This window comes from Xiphias gladius, chromosome 1, assembly GCF_016859285.1.
Source record: "Xiphias gladius isolate SHS-SW01 ecotype Sanya breed wild chromosome 1, ASM1685928v1, whole genome shotgun sequence".
In the NCBI taxonomy this organism is placed as follows: domain Eukaryota; kingdom Metazoa; phylum Chordata; class Actinopteri; order Istiophoriformes; family Xiphiidae; genus Xiphias; species Xiphias gladius.
In genome coordinates, this window is record NC_053400.1 from 25,191,976 (window position 1) to 25,212,679 (window position 20,704).

The 20,704-nt window shown below is 39.4% G+C and overlaps 1 protein-coding gene across 10 annotated transcripts in view; it reads right to left on the reverse strand.

Annotated features, from left to right (window-relative positions):
- The window catches only part of baz2ba (bromodomain adjacent to zinc finger domain, 2Ba), a 66,840-nt gene extending 59,232 nt beyond the window's left edge, over positions 1 to 7,608 (reverse strand). For all 10 annotated transcript variants that reach the window (XM_040123884.1, XM_040123879.1, XM_040123871.1 and 7 more), the window contains exon 1: positions 7,396 to 7,608. The gene's annotated coding sequence lies outside the window, so the exon portion shown is untranslated. The remainder of the gene's footprint in view (positions 1 to 7,395) is intronic.
- Between the last annotated feature and the right edge of the window lie 13,096 nt (positions 7,609 to 20,704).

Here is a 20,704-nt window from a genome sequence, read left to right on the forward strand (position 1 = left end):
TCATTCATCGGGTTTCTGCTTTGGAGAGACAGTGTTTTCAGATGACACTTTTTTAAGAGTGCAGTCCAGCCTTCTGTTGGTGGGGGGAGGATAGGATATGCTAGCAGACGTAGAGTGAAAGGAGGAGAAAAAGAGAAGGGGAATGAGGGAGGTCAGTGCCCCCAGTCTCAGATAAGGGCCCGCTCCCTCCCTTCTGCCTCGGCTTTCGAAGCCCCTGCCAGGATCGAGAGGCGTCTCACGTTACAGCTGTCTCTAAGTGTCATCGTTCAGAAAGAGAGAGCACAAGCGAGAGAGACAGACACACGGAGTGAAAGAGAGACAGACAGACAGAGAGGAAGAAAGCGGGACAATGCCACAGACTGAGCGGGGCTACGCTTTCATAGCTGGGCGAGAGAAAAACAGCAACAGCAGCAGCAGGTTAAACTGGATGAGGAAACCCTTGTAGTTTGGCAGCCTGTTGGTGTTTTCAATAGTTATTGCTAATGTAACATAACTTCTCACTATATTATGGAAGCATTTCGAAATCACTGAAATGTGCGTTGACCTTTTCAAGACAAATTATTTTGAAGTCAGATAGTTTCAGATCATTTCCTCCACACCACCTGGGACTAACTGAACACTGACACTTTCCTAAGAAGAAAAACGAGAAATACATTTTTTAATACCTTGTTTTGTGTGCAGTGAAAACAGAGAAAGAAATATACATTATAGTCAGAGAAAAGAGATGGTAGTGACTGTAAGACTATGTGCTATAGGGCTTCTGTGGATTAGACATTGCTGAGTTGCCCCTCTACACATGACTATCCTTTTTTAACCTTAAAATGCTAAAAACAGCAGCTTGTCCCAGGTCCAATAATGACTAATCCAATGGCTGCTAGCATTTCAGCCTGTGCTGCTAACAAGGTAAGGCCTTGCAGGTCAGTACTGAGTTAAGTTAAATTCAGAGTGAATCCTTTTTCTGGAGCGAAAGAAAGGATTCCCATGAATTCCAGATAAAAACTTCTTGAAGGAAAGGGTGCTGTATATGCAGGTGTTTAGTCCACACTGTAACACTTCCATGCCCAAAATAGCGAGAGCTGATTGTACCAGTGGGGTTTACATAAAACATGCCTTTGAAAAAATACACATATAGCTATTGCACAGCTCAAAACTGCTATCCTTTTTGTTTTTCTCTATCCCTGTCGTTTCTTATGGCGTTCCGTAGGAGTTAAATATTTAAAATTCTGGCTAAGCTTGGAGCAGGCTTTGCCAGCACAGCTAAAATAAAAAGCCTTTGTGGCAGCAGTGACCAGATTTTAAATGCTGAAGAGGATCAATAAATGGGGGCTGTCTAGGTGCAATCGCATGCATTTTGTGTGTATGTGTGTGTGTCCCGTCCCTGTGCTTAAATGCCTGTGTTCTGACAGCAAGCTTGTGTATGTATGTGTAGATGTTTGTATGTGTGTGTGCGCGCGCGCATGTGTACGTGCATCTTAACGCCCACCGAGGCTCACAGCTCCCCTGCCTGCTACAAGCTATTCTATAGTATCATCAAGAACCCCACTGACCCAGGAGGCACACCAATAGAAAACCAATATCATTCCCATTCCCACATCCGAAACCTTCTTCCTATTTCTTTTCCATTCCCAGTACCCTTTTCCCATCTGAGCACAGCCAGCATGGGTGAATTTTAGACAAAGTGTAAATACAGGCCCCCCGCTACAGATTGAGAATGTCAAGGTGCGGTAAACATCAGACTAAATAGCAGGTTTTCCGGACCTCATCGGCATTTCCATAATCAAGTTTCTGCTGAAATAAAATGATGGGCACTTACACAAGATGGACAGAGAGGGGAGAAAAATGAATGAAAACGTTTTGTTTGGTTTTCTTAGAAAAACAAAATCTGTTCCAGTCCACCCTAGCTCAGCTCATGTTAAGAGACCCTCTGTTATATGAAGCCAAATAAGACTGAAGTGATTCCTTTCCAGAGATAAAATGGATTATGTTGCCATGTTTTTTGTTTCTTGTCCCTTTTGTGTTTTTATAAAGACCATATTAAATGGATACTTTCAGCTCACATAAAGTGATAACCTGCTTTGCTATGTGTTTTTCTACATCAATATGTGATTGAGACAAAAAGTTGTGAATTATGAGGACTTGCATACATGGTGTTTTATGGCTCCATGCAACAAGAACATCTGTATTTTCTCCTCCTCAATAATGTACAAAACAAAAACAGCCCTGAAGTGGAAAAATCATCAGGACCTTTTGAGACATCATTAAAAGAAACTAGCCTGGACTTTCCAAACAAGGCCTCTCTTTGGAGGGGAAAATCAACCTTTTCACCTCGCTGGTGGAAAAACAGGCATCCCAACGAGACGGAGCATGCACAAACAACCTTGGCTTTCATCAAGGAAATTCTCACATTGAATGATAAATAGAGGCCCAGGGGACGAACAGCAAAGAAGCAGCTTATCGCCTTTCCCTCCTAAATTTGGCCGCTCTGTCTTCTGTCTCCTGAAAGTCAGGACGGGGTGACCCACTTGCACTTTACTGCTTATTGTTTGGTAATTAATCCACCATATGTAATCCACACAGAAACGTAGAGAAAACCAAAATGGGTGTTTATTTGTTTAGTCTTAATTAACAATTGAGCTTGTTCACTTGTTTCTACAACAGGAGGCATATGTGCCCAATCTCATTAGCTTAGCTTACAAAATATAGATGCATTTCTCATTATGCAGACAGAAACACAGGCAGACGTTCCTGTTCAGAGATAGCCACCATGTTTGAAAAGGCCTATGTTAAAAGCGGCTGTCACTGAGCATGCATTTTAGACAGTTATTTGTGTACCCTGATGATTATCAGGACATCCAGTGAACATGCAGTGTTACCAAAATAGCAAGGTAACATGAGGTTAGGTAGATCATCTGAGAGCTAACCAACTTTCCAGCTGAGAGGACATTAACCTACAAGGCCACGTAAACACATATCAATAAGTGAGCTGCCTGCATAGGCCTGTAACACAGCAAAAAACAGTAGGCCCAGACAGACACACAGCAGAACCAATTTGATCTGTAACAATGAGAGGCATTATCAATCTAATGCCTAGAAGCTTTTAGGGCCTTTGCTAAAATTCAGCTTTTTCTCAAAGGACCATTAGCCCTTATAGGATTAATGTCTACCTCAAAAGCATCTGTTTAAGTCCTCAGTTTCTTGGTACATTATTTCATTTGTCATTATTGTTTTCTGAGTGTGTGCATGCGCATTCATATGTAAATGAATGACTGATGGGGAAAGATTAGGAAACATGATCAGGATTTTGTGTAACATTAGTTCTTGAATCATTTGGTCAACACAGAACAGAGCTCTACTTCCTCTCTAAATTTCACAGCTCTGCGTCAGCGCTAACATGCAGAGATTTGACAGGGCTCCCAGATGGCCATTATTATCAATATATTATTTGTAGGTCTGATTAATTTTGGTCCAAATATAAAATACTGACATCAAGGCAATGAAAAATTTAGGTTAGGAGTCACCCACAGACAGAGTCTTATGCACTTTATATAGACCATTAAAAAGTATCTTAGTTAGTTACATTTGCATGAGTATGGTAATGCAAAAGTTAAATTTTTCTGTCATTATCAATTTAGTCTCCTATCATGCCTAAAGCATGTACCATTTACATTATGATATATCTTTTCACAGAATATACAATACATACTGTAAACCAGGGTAAAGTCAGATAGGCTTAATGAGTGACAAGTTCCCCCGTCGGGATGCCCAACACTGAAATATACACTAAAATTTCCCAAAACTGATCATTTCTATGGCCGTTTTTGCCAATACTGACCAATGAATTTATAATTTCAGCATGATCCTTGCTACAGGTGCAAACACCTCAAAACACTGTCATTCATTCATTCATTCAACACTATAGTTTTAAGATTTCTGCAATCAGTCAAGGGAATGTGCACTCTCTCTGTATATTTTGGTATAGTATGTACTTTGTTTTTTCATTTTTTTTCGCCAGCAGGTGAACCTTTGAATAAAGAGTGTCAGACGGTTGCTACAAGTGAAAACAAGTTGTGGTTATCATCAAAATGTGGAACTGAGCTCTACTGAATTATCTCAAAATTTTTTAGAAACACCTTTGTTCTACCGAAACAGGCCATTGGTTGTCACATTTAACACAAACAGCGTGTTACGGCAAAAACAGATTAAAGTGGATAATTATGCACTTGTAATTGACAGATAAATCATCCACATGCCCGATACACTGGACATAATTTTGATCGCAATATGATGTGATACTGTGACATATTTTCAAGCAAGCGTTGCCTCATACTGATGACTTGATCGATACATCGTGCACACCTAATAAATGTCGCTTCACTTCATTTTCAAAAGACCACAAACTATGGGTTTCCTCACAAAAAAAAAACAAAAAAACGATACCCCCATATTCAATAGTAAAGGATTATTGAGAATACAGCACTGTGTGCACATGGGATTGTCTTCTCAAAAGCTGTCCAAGTTCTGTCAGATTCAGCACCCCCAGACACAGAGCTCGTGAACCTAATTTCACCTAATCAGCTTAGTCAATAGCAACCGTTTGCTGTGACTTTGGTAGACATGCAAATAGGGCTTAACTATGTCTATCCTTAATTCCTGAATGTTCAAGTCAAGCGGAAGTCCTTCTTTATCTCTTCAAAAACAACAGTTCCAATTTGAGAGACAGAAGGAGAAGCAAAGAAAGAGAAAGAGAGAGAATAAAACTCATGCCGAGAGTTGGTTTTTTTTGGCCTGGCAAGGAGAGACATCTCTGATTTGAGTGTGCCTGAGGTAGCACAGTGTGCTTTCATTTCAAACCAACATGGCAAACAAACTCTGACAGATTTGTTCCCCTTTTTTCACTTTTGCTCTTGCTCACTCTCTCTCAAATTATGGGAAAACACACTGCACAAATGTATTAGTACCTCTTGTTGGTTTGTATGTTCAGCTGCAGCACTTGCACATACACACAAACGAGTGCATGCACAAACACACATGTATTCAAACAAATCTGCACAAAATGACACTAACAATAGACAGTTGTAATAGTGGTAGAAAAACTGGGAGACACTGTTCCGTTTCAATTCACTGATACCACTAATGGCTTCTTAGCAGCTCCATGAAATCAAGCAGCTGTCATATAGATGCATCAGCAGTGAGAGGAGGGAAAGCCATCCCCATAAGGACAGAGGCACCGCGCCTTCATGTTTGGCTAAACATCTGCTCCTCTGCACTCCTGCTTTACAGCAATAAACGGGCAAACAAAAGAGGTGGGAGGTGAAATGATCAGATTTTCCATTTCAAAGCATTTGTTTGGTTTGTCCCCCCCCCCCCCCTTTCTTAAACCGCTCACAGGACATGGGTAAGAAAGTGAGATCAAGTTTTCACGCTGACAGAGAGACTAAATGCATGAGTCAAAATAACCTTTTTTGTAAGACGGATGGCAGAAATTAAATAAAGTCACCATTTTCCAGTCACTGGATAACACTTTCTGCAAAGTCACTTGTCTAAACTGTTGCAAACGGGTATCAATAGCTCCATCAGTGGCGATTCAACCTGTGTGTGTGTGTGTGTGTGTGTGTGTGTAATGATGATGACAAGTGATGCACGTGTGAGCTTGCACATCTTCAACTTCTCAATCTTGCACATCTATGAATCACACATCAATACAACTTTATGTAAACAAGGGTGCACCATTTGCCAATGTACCAACAAAGGTTTCCTTAAAGGGAAATAAATACATTTTTACCTTCACATAATTATTTCAAACAACTTTGTGATTCAAGGGACGGCAGTATCTGTCAGTGATATCCAGTTATGTTTTATTTTGACTGTTCTACACTTAATAGGATTCTTGGCAATTCATATCTTTCCTTCCTTTCTTCCTTCCCTCCGCCTCCTTCCTCCATCCATTCATGTTAAGTTACAAAGATAAACATTAAGCCGCACGCTGAAATCCCATTTAACAACATTTTCGGTTTAGAAAAAAGAAAAAGAAAGAAAGAAATGCGTTCATACATTTGTTTAACTGCGGCTGTACCAAAACCCCACCAAGTCCACCTGTCCCTCGAAAAATAACAATCCTGACCTGTAACACTACCTCACTTTATATGTGCTTTTTACAGCAAACGTCTCGCCCTCAAACGCAAACTGTTCCTCTTTGGGATAAAAAAGAAGAAAAAACTGGCTTCAAATCATCGCTGACAATCTATCAACCACCTCAAATCCCCCCTTAAAACCACGCACAGGACGCGATCCTCCGTGCCATTTTTTTTTTTTTCTAACAAGTCTAAAACTTTGGTAAAACTTGCGGGAAAAAAACGCGGATGCATTTCCTTTTAAAGTAGCCTACGGTGTTTGTATGTGAGAGAGAGAGAGAGAGAGAAGGGGGGGGAGGGAAGGTAGGGGTGCTTGGGGGGGGGGGGGGGGACGAATTTAAAATAACCAAGATGGCGAGAGGCTTGTTGTTTTGGAAGGGGCAGAAAAAATGGAGGATATTGTAATATACACAAAGGGATAAATTTCAACAACTCGGCCAAGCGGCTGCTAGCTTGCCTGCACGCCTCTCCGTTTGAGGAAGCGACCGCGATAGCAGCTACCCGTCAGGTTGGCCAGCAATACGACTAGCTACACGAAAAGCTCAAACTCTTAGCCCGCCGCGGAAACAGAAATTAATACAATACGTCTGAACTTAATCCGAGGCGAAGGTGGCGTTTGATTTTGTCGCTAATTGTTTTATTTTCGGGTCGAGAGACTATTACACTGGATGGATTTTAACGGACGGACAAGCGAGGACCAGCGGTAGTCCGGTGCCTCGCAGTTTCTCTCCCCCTGTACGTTCACGGTTGCGACGTCCAGCACAAAAACACGCACACGAAACCGACGACTGCACATTTACACGGCGGTTAAAAGCAAAACGGACAACGCCATAAATCCTTAAAAAAAAAAAAAAAACTTTAATTCCTCGGCGATTAAAAACAAGTTGTCAGATACCACAGCCTGAGCGGAACGGTGCGGGAGGAAAGGAGCGAGGGACACAAAGACGATTCCCACTATCAGGTCACCACTCAGAGGAGGAGGAAAAACACTTCGTTTTTATATTAAAGAGGAGGAAAAAAAAAAAAACTTTACGGATTTGACCAAATGTGCCGCTGTCGATGTACGGGATACACCGACTGAATGAATTACATCGTAACGCGAAAACAAGAAACTATCTATAAACCAGTTTACACAAGCTGGATAGAGAAGAGAGAGAAAAAAAAAAAAAAAAAGCTAAGAAACTAGAAACGAAGCCAGCTCTACGCAGCTCATCGCTTGTTCTGTGATGGGGGGAAAACAGCGTCAGTGAAATAAAACACTTACCTTTTTTTAGTTTCGACACTTTACTTATTTCCAACGTGGGCTTTTAGTTCAACTAACACTTCGGGCTGGTCTTCTTCTCGCCTCTTTTTTTCCTTGGTCGGTTTTGGTTATGAAAGAGGTCGGGGACGAATGATAAAGAAGGGGAATTGGGCAGTAATTGAGTCTCGGTGTGTGAGTGTGTGTGTTAGTTACTAACAGCAGATTGAAGGAGACTCTTCTCAAGGTTTATTCAGCTCCACTTCAAGGAACCGACCTGACGTCAGCTCACTACTGCCACACAAAGAAAACTTATTATTTGTGCAGCGGCTGTAGTAAAGAAGGACACGGTTATTGACCGTTATTACTCTAAATGCGACATTGTCGTTGCCAGGGATGTCGCGGCAACTTTTGTTTTTTTTTTTTGTTTTGTTTTTTTCTTTTCGTGTCGTTTGTTGCATCTTAAGCCACGCAGCCCCTAATGGCGATTATCGGCCACCAGTGTAAACAAATAACATGATTAAAAAAAAAAAAAAAACAGGTTGCATTTTAACAACGCTCGTTTGTTTTTTTCCCTATGAAAACTCCTAACTTTCATATAACTTTGATCACTTTGATTAATTATTATGATTTGAATTATCTGCTTTAAAAGGAGGATTCAAGAGGGTTTAGAGCTGTGACGATTAATTGACTAGTCGAAATTCACCAGCACCTAATTTGATAATGATTAATCATTTTAATCATTATTCAAACAAAACATGCCAAACATCCACTGGTTAAAGCTTCTTCATTGTGATGATTTGCAGCTTTTCTTTGACATATCCGATTGTAAACTGAATATTTTTGGAATGTTTGGTGAATAAAACAAGCAATTTGTACTCTTAACATAATCTTGGGCTTTGGGACATTGTAGAGGGCACATTTCCCTATTTTTCGACATTGTACAGACAAACCGATTCATCAAAAAAATTATTGGCAGATTAATTGTTAAAGAAAATAATCGTTAAATACATCAAATCATACCTGCGTGCAAAGATTTTGCAAGTTGCAGAGTTGTACAATCCTTTATATTTCAGACAGCAACACTTGATTTCTCATGGATTTATTTTGAAAGGTGCTTTGTGAATAAAGTTCAGTATTAGTATAACCTGCAACCCCAGAATATTTAGCACTTTTGCTTGTTAAATGACTACATAATTGTCACAACAGTTGTTGATTCATTTTCTCTCAATCGATTATTGGAGTAATGGTTTCAATTCTAATTGGTATTGTATTAGAGAAACTGAAGGCTGAGTTGATCTTGGACTAACCTGGAATTTTCAGTGATTAAATCAGTTTTAAAAGCCCGAATGCAATGTTATCGTCACCGCATGAGGTACTACAATAATCATTTATTTAACAAGTTAAAAAATAAATTTCCCTTCAGGATCCAAATCTATCTATCTGTCCTACATCAGTAAAATCCTTGTTTCATGAATTAAGTTACAGTCATTTCTCAACACTGAGTCACAAAAATCCCCCATGTGTCTCACTATTAACAGACCAAATGATGATCTCTCAGAAGATGATACATGATCAAACAAGTACAAATCAGACAGATAACACAGGCTCTAAACTAGAAGGCATTTGCCAAACAAAAACAGAAATGGGACAGATCTTCCTCTGGATGGGATCAATACATTGCCTGGCAAAGACAGCCATCTGTGCCTAATTGTATGCTTTACCTCCTCTTCTGAGCACACAATAAGCAACAGGCTGAACGCAGGCCCTCTGACCCAGACTGGGTTTCCAGACGGGGGAAGATTATTTCATTCAACTGGAAAACAACAAGGGGGTGGGGTGGAGGGGTGGTGGTGGGGAGTTTTTGCAGATGGAGTGGGCAACTGTTCTTATATGCCCCACCCTGATGAGGATGAGGATGGGTCACATAGCCGGAGCCAACTGGTGTGTCTCTCTGCATGTCACATCACCACTGGTTGTATCCATTTTAACAGGTATTATAGAGGATTAACAAACTGTTCCCTGTTAGTTTATAGACACCTCATAAATCACAGACAAACAATGAACTCATTGTTAGCAGCGTGATGGAGTGTTGGTTTACAGGCACATTCATATTAATGCTTCATAAACATTATAAATGACCATAAATGTATCCTATATCCAATAAATTTGTTTTCTCTCTCTCTCTCTCTCTCCTTCTCTGCTGTTATGTCACAACATCCAAAAAGTGTCACCCGAACATTTATGATGTTATCGCAAGAAATAAAAGGCTGTTACTTGCATATCAGTCATTTTATGTATTTAAAAAAAAAAAAAAACTGAGAAAAAGAGAAGGTGGTAGTGGGGTGGGGGTCTGATAAAACATTCATGATCACCAGAGTTTGGAGGGTGGACACAGAACCCCTTATTCAGCCTATGGCGTGCAGCTAAAGCTATTTTGTAAGCTTGCTCTCCATGTTCCCTGGTCATTGATTTTTCTCTCTGCCCCTTTCCATTACCTGTTGAGATGGGGGGGTTTGCTCTTCTTCAAATACACACACGCGCACACACACACACACACACACAAACAAACACGCACTCACACACGCACACACACAATCCTCTCTATCTGTCTCTCTAGCCACTGGCACCCTGGTGTATTTCTCCATCTCCTCCGCCTCTTGTAGCAGGAATGACAGGCCATGAGGAATGACAGTGGCTCTGTTTGTCATACAGTAGCAGCAAGAAGCAAGGATTTTTAATTGCATTGGAGAATCTTCATTAAAGAGAGCACATGGGGGCGGGAATAGGGGAGAGGGCTGCGTGGGGTGGCGTCGCGGGGCACTCTGAGCATCGTCATTAGGAGAAGGCACTAGCAGCATAGAAGGGTGGGCCCTCTTTGCATGCACACTGAGAATGCCTGCCGTACCTCGGTCATTTGTAACATAATAAGTGCCAGCACAATGACTGCAATGCGAGAAAGCACACCACAGGGAAGAGAAGGGGGAAGGGAGACAGCATGTCTGTCTAAAAGAGGGACTTTTTTTTTTTTTGGGTCTTGATTAGAAAGTATAATGAGCCACTAAAGAAACAGGAAAAAAAGGTCTCTCCTGAGACTGATGGAAAACAAATTAATCTGGTGATTTGGATTTAATTATTATTTTTCTATTAGTTCACCATGCAAAGACAGGGACAGCCATCAGAAGCGAGAAGCTGTGCTTGCATTTATTGATTTTTGCCCAGACACATTCAGGGAATACAGATTCATCTGCTCTCCTCCCCACACAATCCACTATGTGGGATTCCATTAACACAAGAAGCTTCCAGCAACTCTCTGAGATGTTTAATTTGAACACCATAAATGGAGCTTAAAATAGTGTTCACACACAAGAAAAGTGGCCTAAGGAAGTCTTTTTATGCAATTGAATTAGGCCTCACTTATTGTTGTGACCGACATAATAAGTATTAAATAAACACCCAATAAATTAAATTAAGACAATGTTCTGCTGTATAGAAAAGAGTCAAGCGCTATTGTTCCTCCCTGCCTCCGACATCTTAGACTGCTATAATAGTTGATTTTAATTTAATCTTTTGTTTTGGATTAATATAAGAACCCTGCAAACGTACTATAATTATTCTTCCCATCCATGTAGTATCTCCTCTTTGTAGCATGCTTTCAATACATGAGTCGCCTTGAACACAATGCCTCGTGAGATGTAATGATTTGCAAAGTCAATGATTTGAACTGCCTGTGTCATTAAAGCACAAGGGACCAATTTGCAGCTACTATATGTAGAATATTGGTGTGCCTCATATTCTCTCTCTGACATAAAATTCAGCTATTATGCCAGATGAACACTGTTATTGATTCATATCCTACTATCCCTTACTGGAAAAGGTTTGCAATAAATGTAATGGCTTCAATTGTGTAGAATTATAGATATTCTGAAAGCAAAACCACAGCTAATAGCATGTGGGAATCCATGTGACAGTGAAATATGCTTTAATCCTTGACCTTTAACCCCAGAGACATCTACAGGAAGCAAGTCAGGGGATGTCACAAGAGTTTTTACAAACTAATGTTTTTAGCCATCCTAATGTCAGCCTTATGATTCACTTTCAGCTTCAAAAAACATTGTGCTTTTGAGTTAATACATACAAAATGAACAAGTTAAAAATTTATTTGTAAGATCGACTAAATTATGTTTTCCATGCAAGTCTGACTAATAAACCCCTGCAAGGTCTAAATGAGTGCACTCAGAGAGTGTTTATTGTGGTGAATGTAACTGAGCAGAACCCTCTGTTGCATGATGTAATACACAGAAGGGAGAAATCATCATAATAGCGGAGTAGTAGAGTGAGTCATTCGTTGATGAGGTACATTCACACTGTCATTCAATGGGGAGTAAAGTGTGTGTGCACATGTTGTCAGTGTGTGACCGAAGGAGAGAGGGAGCGAGCAAGGGACGGAGAGCAAGAGAGAGAGAGAGCGAGAATTAAAATGTTCCTTTTCTGGGAATGAGGAGTCATTTGTGCCAGGAAAGTGGAGAAACAAGTCCCAGCCCTACAGTGATGCATCTCTCCATGAGGAATGAGATCACAAGCAAATGTCACCCCAACCTGAGCAAAGCCAAATGACCTTGAATCAAATAAAAACACATCTTTACCCAAATTAGTGTGTACACACAGCACACAAAATGTCAGGAGATTTTCCATTTGCTAAATCTGCGCCTAAGTGCAGGGGTTCAACTAAGGTAATCAACCTAGTATTTTCTTTCAAATCTGCCCTAGAGGAACCCTGCTGTTAAATACAGCTAACTACAGTTAACTGTGCACTTAGTTTTATAATTTAATCAAGTTAAAATTAAGTGGCATGAAATTTCCCCCACTCGCAGGGCCAATACTGACAAAAAAGAAAGAAAAACAGACGCACACACAAAAACTGATATTACTCTTATTGTGCATTTTGTGACGGATGAAGCTGAGGGGATTTTTCAAGGGAAATGACTTTCACAGTTGAAGGAATTTCAAGCTTCAATGCATTACTTTATCATAGTTTACATAAAACTAGCTTTGATTTCTGTCCACTGCAGCTAGCATACATCTGTGACACAAGAGAATACTTTGATAGATAAGGGTATTTTTCCATTATCATAACTGAGGTTTTGCTGTATTCATACATCTCTCCTCTCTGACCCACATAGAAAGCCTCATTTTAGTTATCACTGTTGTGCAGTTGTAACACCCGTCAGTTTGTTTCATTTTACACTTTCTTATAACAAAGTTTACACATTCGTTTTTACATAGACACACAAACAATACTTGAGTGATGCATGGTCGTTACCTGGAAAATAAGAAAAACATTACTGTAATTCCATGGAGATCTAGAAGTACTTCTATTAAGTAACTCACTATTGATTTGTCATGCAAAGGTAAGATACCTTTCATGAGATTCCACTCAAATGCAAATCCGCAGGCAGGCTCGCCGCTCAAATTGACAGACATCATTGCTGGAAAAAACATCACAGATTTTTAGCGTGTTCAGTTTATGCGGCCAGAATGATTCGTTTTTTTTTTCTTTTTAAGCGGTGACTTTGACAAGTTTGGCAGAGAGTTCCCTGAAAATTTGGATCAAAGCGTAGAAAATTAATAGTTATTTACACTGCACTGTACTGAAAGTGGAACTCGTAACTAATCTCAAATTAGATATGCTTTGTGCTACATGATCAGCAATTAGTATGAACGCAACTATGAACAACTTTTTTAGGACACACCAAACTCATGTAAGGGAGACTTTGGCACCTTTACTGAAGGCACATTAGCCCAAATTACACAACAACAACGACAACAACAGGCAACTATAAAAAGTGAATCATTGAATATGAAAAATTTTTTTTAAAGACATCGTCCCTGATATAAATAACATTTTTAGAGGTGCAGCATGTCTTGTGCGCTACAGTAACTTAGACACCCTGGAAATTCAGAATTGCAAGAGTCATGTCAAAACAGCTGACGGGCTTTCTAAGGTTTTTTTTTTTTTTTCAAATAATTTCGAAATCAATCAGTTCCTTGTCTGTTGAAGAAGTCAACATTCATAAAGAAAGAAGCTTCTCAAGTTTTTGAGGACATCTTATATTGAAACTTAATTCGGTAAGATAGAAAAAGAGACACGGGAAATAAGAGTTGTGTAAGTGTTTGTGTGCGGGGATTAGCGCGTTTTGACAACATAAAAAATAATTGTGAGAAAATGTAATTACATTGCGCAGCTGAAAGGTTCAGTTTGGCATAAGGAGAGTGGGAAAACAACTATACGAATGATTTCATTCCCTTTAAATGTCTCAACTATATTCTGAACATGTGTCAAGATTAAGTACTTCTCTTTATATATATCAGCAAAACTGAAATCATTACTAGTCAGATGTGACATATGTTTCAGGCCTAAGTAATTTTAAGATCTTCCTGGTTTCAGTACCCACACATGACCACAGGTGAAGCATATCTTACGTAACAGAAAGTGCCTGAATGTATCTGAATGTGGCTACCATAAAGAAAAAAACCTTTGAGCGCATATGTTTGTGTGCAAGGTGAACAAGGCTTTGGTTTGTCCTCCATGTTGATTCCCATAGCTTTTGGTTTGCACATAAAATCAGAAAATATAAAAAACAAATCCAAAGTAATATTGATGCAAATTCATTGTATCAAAATGCTACCTATTGTCTGATTATAGGCCTTAAAGTCTCATTTAAATGCGGCAAAAAAAAAAAATATCCATATGGGCTGTTTTCAGATGGAGTGCGTCGAGGCCATCAAAATTCCATTTATTGAACAAGATGTCAAATTAATTCTCGGGGTGTGTTTGAACTGCATATAAACCCTTCGGGCTATTATAAAATGTATGAAAATAGACCTTCCTGCAGATATACTGTATATTTCCACATACATCATGCTGTCCAGCGTCTGTGCTCTTTTTAATTAGCAAATGCATAAAGCAAGACAAAATGTTCTGGACAATGGGTTTTGGTTTTAGTGTTTAGAGGCGTCAGAGTTAGCTTAACATGTGAGGTTACGAGTTTTTACTAAATTTCACCGCACAGTAGTACCGAGAAAAAGGGGGCGAGTTCGATTGTTTGATAGAGACTATTGAAGCTATTTAAACTTTTCCCACAAGATATACACTATGACTCAAAGCTTTTTGAACACATTTTATACTCTGTTTGAGTATTAGTGAGAAATCACTGTAAGTGAAATGAGAAATATGAATGGCTTTTTATTTTGTTAAAGATAAAATTTTGATCATCATTTTAATTCGTTTATCTACAACAACCTGTAGATTTGACTTCATTTGTGTTTTTAATATCAAGCAGGTCGAAAAGACCTTTTTGAGTTCTTTTTTTAAATTATTTTCAAACTAGAGTGCTCAAGGATGCTTTCCGAGATTTTTGGCAATTTCTCTGTAAAAGAATCTTTTGATTCCTCAGACTAATGACAGCTTGCTTTACCTGCATCCTGAGCTGAAATTTGCCTCTAAGTCTTATTGCTGAGTGTTTTAGAGTGCTTCGTTCAAAAAAAACAAAAACTTTTTTGTTTAACAGCACACTCAGATCCCCAGCTAACTTCAGCTCACTGCTGACGAAAACCTGAAACTCAAAATGTCATAAGTGATCTAGGAGGAATTTTGAGAATCTATGGGTGTTACTGGCCACAATAATAAAATCAGGGAGCGCATCTTTACTGACTTATTAACTGCTAACTGTGTAAAAAACATAAAGACAAATATACAAAATACAGTATATTTTCTGTGTGCTTAGAGTGAAAGAAACCTGGAATAGTGGTCCGAATGTGTTAACATCTGTCAGCCAGCTGCATGTTTGAAAGTTTCATAATGAATAATTTCTGGCAAATGAAGCCTTAAAGTGTGATGGTGTCATAATGCACGTCTGGTATGCAATAGTCATCTCCTTTACAATGATACAATTCTTAAATGCCTATTTAGCTGATAGAATTACCATTAGTAAAATTTAAACTAGATACATATTTATTTACTCCCCAAAGCATATGTGGGTATTTTTATTAATGTGACTGTGTGTATTTGTATTAATTAGATAAATAACAGTCGCTATTAATTTCTTTGATTGGAAAAATTAATTATTCAACAGACGTGCTCACATTAAACTGAGTGTTAATACAGCCAGGCAGGACTAGTGATAAGTTACTGAATAACAAGAACTGAAGCATTATGGTTTGACGTTGGTAAATGTAAATAAACATCTGGTTTACTCTGTGGCCTGTGCAAAAAAACCCAGTTTCCCAGCAGAAAATATATGCATGTATTGAGTAGATATATGTCAATGTTTGACAAACAAAATAGGGATATTCTAGAAATACTGGATAAATCATTTATCACAATGAATAATGAAAATGACTAAAACAAAACAAAAGAGTCAGGACCATGAGGTTAGGAACGCATCCACAAACCTTCGCCAAACTGCTGAAATTAAATATTTGTTGATGAGCATCTGAGCATAGACTTAGGTGGGCCTGTGGGGGTGGTCTTAAGACGGTTTTAGGACAAATGAAAACCGGCCCTGTGTTAATTAATACTGGCAGGCCACTGTTCCTCCTGGCAATGTGCAGGCAGACATTCTGGCCTGCCCTCAGTGACGCCTGGTCAAAAATAGGGCACCACACAGCACAGTAATGATCACAATGGTGACATCATCTTTGCCTTCAATGAGCTCTCCCCTCAGAGCTCTTCCGAACAAAGAGCAGCAGGCATGCAGGGAGGGAGGCAGATGTCACTTTGTGTCTGAGGAACATTAAGACCAACAAATGTTCTTTGAATCCTTGAAAAAGCCTTTTTAGTGGTTGTGAGGGGTAAAACATTGCTCCGCTGAAAGTCAGCAATTGAAAAAAAGGGGCTCCTTCTCCTCCCAAGTCAGGTGTATGATTTTTCATTTTGTCTGCAACACATTTGAATTTAAATAAAACATTTACACTGATAGGATTTATATTCGCTGATTTGCAACAGAGCAAACCTATGTAGAGAGAAGAGTGTCCACAAATAGCTCACAAGGATTTCAGATGATGCCCCTCAAACATGTAACCTAAAGTGTTAACACATGTGGCCTTGCTTCTTCACAGTAGTTAGTGATCCGTTCAGATGTATGTTTTTAGGAACAAAGAGCTAATAAATTATGAAATAAATACAAATACATTATCAGTCTGGTCCCAAGTTGCCATGAGACCATTATCAACGGAGAAGCACAGTAAGCATAACACTTACTTTCACACAACACAAATCTTTGGCCACATTAAGCCTGCGGTTTGCCGTTCTACACAGTTTCTGAACCTCTTGGGTTGTCATCTCTTGGTGAGAAGATTTCTAAAAGCAACACAACATAGGAAATTCCCCCAGGACAACAACTTACAATATGTGCTTAGTTCACTCAACTCTGCTGTGTTGCGTGTTTGTTTCCATGAATCTTCTGTTTGATTTACACTGGAAATAACTTACAACCTTAGCCTAGATGTTCCTTCCCAGAGGTTTCTCAGAGAGCACAGACTCTTGCTCTTTGAGCTCTTGAAGACACTGGGCTTGTATTGTAGTTCTCCTATAAACCAGCCTTTGTGGCATTCATGTGTCTCCACAAACAGAGAGAGGGAGGAAGGGAGACAGAGGGAGGGAGAGAGAGTGAGAGGAAGCAGATTCTCAAGACCTGGACTAGCCGTGGGAAAAGAGGGGTCTTGTAGAGGAAAAGCAGAAATGTCTCAGGACATTCCTTTGTGATTACACATTGCTGGACAAATCCAGACATTCTTGCAGTTTTCGCTGTGTCTTAAGGCTCAAGATAAAGTCAATTTCATGAGAGGGTAAACATCAACACCTCTGTATTCCTTTAGATGTTGTCAAAGTTGTTGCGGTTAAAGTTTGGAATAATTTTTGTTGAGCAATTTGATTTCGATAAACACAGTCCAGTTGAAAGCTGAGGGGAAAAATCCACCACCAATTTGTTGTACCGTGTCATCCTCTACAGTGGCCATAAACGAACACGAGCTCAGAGAGACAGGTACGTATCCATCTCATATCCACGGCACATAAATAAGAGGATTTGAGAGAGAGGACGGCATTGTGTGCAAATCTCAGGTTACATGCCCATGATCTAAGCTGAAAGAGTTAGCTGCCCCCAGTGGGAAAAAAAAAAGCATGTTCCTCCCCTGTCACAGCTAGCATGAATGAAAAACAACTCCAAGGACTGCTCCATTATCGTCCTATCAGCAGCACTGGGGGAGGAGAGCTTGTAGGCTCTCTTCACATAGAATCATGTGTCTGAAGGAGGGGGTGGGGGGTGGGGGGTTTGCACATTGGCATTGGCCTACAGACCCACAAGTGAGTTGCGCAGCCTCCTCCCTAACTCACCAGACCTTGTACTTCCTCATTTGTCTGGGTCATGTGTCCTTTTTGTCAGCAATTAATCTGCAGCACCGCCCTCCTATATTTATCCCTTTCGCTCTCTGTTTCTCCTTCACCTCTTGTTCTTTTAGCCTTGGGTAAGATTTACACTTGGTTTGATCACTGTTCACTCTTGTATACGTACATGCGACTGATAATGGATCACTGGGCCTGTTAAGTGCTACATTTTACCCAGCGTGATGAGTATCTTGTTGACCTTCACGTTATTACGCATCTGCTGTGTAACAGTGCTCCCTCTCTGCTCCACACTGACCTTCCTGGACCCACACACACTTAACATGAATTCAGTGCGTTACAGTTTCAGATAGTAAATTTATTTTACCTGGTAGAAAAAAAAAAAAAAAAAAACACAATAAGGCCCATATCGGCAAAAAGGAACAAAATGAACTAGAAAATGCGCTCAGTAGAGTGCAGACCTACAACGAGGCCAATGTGAAACAACAAGCACCAGACTTCAGAGGAAAATTCTAATTCATAGTAAATGATCTGGATCTGCCCCAAAATTTAACGGGCTCTTCTCAAGCACATGCTCCATCCCTCCACCAAATTTGGTTTCAGTTTAGTACTTTTCACGTAATCCATCTGACAAATAAAAAACGAAACCAACCAACATATAAACAGACATGGGTGATCACATAACCTCCTTGGCAGAGTAATAAAAAGTACGTGTTCAGACTTATCTCTGATCAGTGATTCCTGGGGTCTACTAAATTAGATGTTGAGTTAAAGTATGCAAATCATATGAATGCTCCTAATCCTGGATTTACTGTGAAGATGAGATCTACAATGCCTTTCAAACCAATTATTCAAATCAATCTAATTAAACCTGTTGAAATTGGCTTTAATTGCCTCCCTGACTAAACAAACACCAAGTTCTGGCATGCAAATAATAGTGAAGCTCTCCTGCCTCTTCCAAGGGTGTTGAGAGAAAAGTGTGATCTACAGTGCCTCTTAGTGGCTATTCACGTCCCCTGGCTTACATAATGACGTCACCCCCGGACACCACTGTGTGTGTATGTTGTGTGTGCGTGTGTGTGTGTGTGTGTGTGTGCGCGCGTGTGTGTGTGTGTTTGTGTGTATGTGTGGGCTACCTTTGTTGCAGATGACCCAGATTCTGGTAACTGTCAAGTAAACTGGGATCGTCAACAACAGCAGCAGCATTAACGAGTAAAGCAAATGACAAAATTAGCAACAGCAGCATCAGCACACACTATATCACAAGGGCAGGCTGATGAACCATGTGACTTTGTACAGACTTTAAACTGTGGTTTTGTGCTCACAAACAAATCTAAAGCGGTGTCTACATTTAAAGAAAGACAGTAAATACTCTTTTTAGGAATTAATGGCCTTTTCAGGACTGAGTCTTTGTTACTTCTTTACTATTGTCATTTTGTCCCTTTTACAATATCTGTCACTATAGTTTGGGGCTGCAACCTCAAGTCAGAACTGTCAGTGCTTGGCTGCAGTGCTCTTTTAATTGAGGGAAGCACTAAATGTAGGCATTTACAATCATTAACTACTATTTACCGCATTATCTATCGATCTATCTAAGATTGACCCGCTCACTTACCTAACTTATTTACAATGAACATTCCTTTTCAGCTGCAATATGTGAGATTACTGATGTTTTGCTCACTGTCTAAACTGCTAAAGGGTAGGTTTAAACAAAAACTCAAAATATATATATACATATTTCCCCTTCTTACCATAGCACCCAAGAATGCAGACTCTTGGTTTTATTTACCCAGGACTGGAGATATCCATTTCTGGGATTTCTGCCTCCATCCCAATAACGAATTGAGTGCTAAAAGCATTGAACATCTTTTTTTTTTTTTTTTTAAATCAACATCTTTTTCCAGAAACAGAGTTACTCTGGATAATCCACAGGTTATTGTGAACAGTTTTCATTAAAAAATACTTTCTGTGGAAGAAATAGTCCCCACAAAGAAAGTTCACTGTGTTTTCTATGGATGATCTTGTAACTCTGCTCCAAATCCTTTCTCTTTAGGAGGAGCTGCTAAATTATGAGATGTGTTTTCTGTGTTCATGACTCTTTTGATGTGTTTGGCATTTGCTCAGCACTGCTGGAAAGCATGTAAGTAGCTGCAAGCAGAGTATTCATTCATTAGTTTTGACTTGTATTTACAGTGTCTTCCTTGGGGCAGTTTTTTGAAAATGTCAGAATGCTATGATGCACATAAGACGCATCACTTGCCCCAGTTAAGTTAAAATCCAATGATTGGTTTGCACGAGATATTGTACGCAAATGACAGACACTTGAAACTTGAATGTAATTTTTTTTTAAATGACATTAACTTTCAAGCAAATACATCCAATTTCAAACTGCTACAATTGAGATGTTTTAATGGATTTATTCAACATTTTAATGCAAATGTCAATATGATCATGGCAGATAAAAATAGATGTAATTCAAACACAATCTTTGCTGTCTCTCTTCCCGTATTATGATGGCTAATATATTCCTTCATCACATGAAATGTATAATCTGCTACACTCTCTTTCTTCTCACTGTATCTACAAATCCACAGTCATATATTTCACACTTCCTAGATTCCATTATTATTCCTCATGTCTTGGCCACCTATCACATTAGGGAGTTGACTAGTGTGAGGTTTAAGTAGTCAGCCATAATCATAATGATCAGATGTCAAACAATGATGGAAAAAACATCTCATTTCTCTGCCGACTGTAAAAACCCTTATTACAAGTAAAAGTCTTTCAGTTCTGACTTTACTTAAGTAAACGTAAAAGGATTATCAGCAACATGTATGTAAATATTGAAATGTTGAAATGTTCCCAAGTAGGAGTATAAAGTAGCATTAAATGGAAATACAATGTAAAAGAAAGTGCAAATGTAAATAA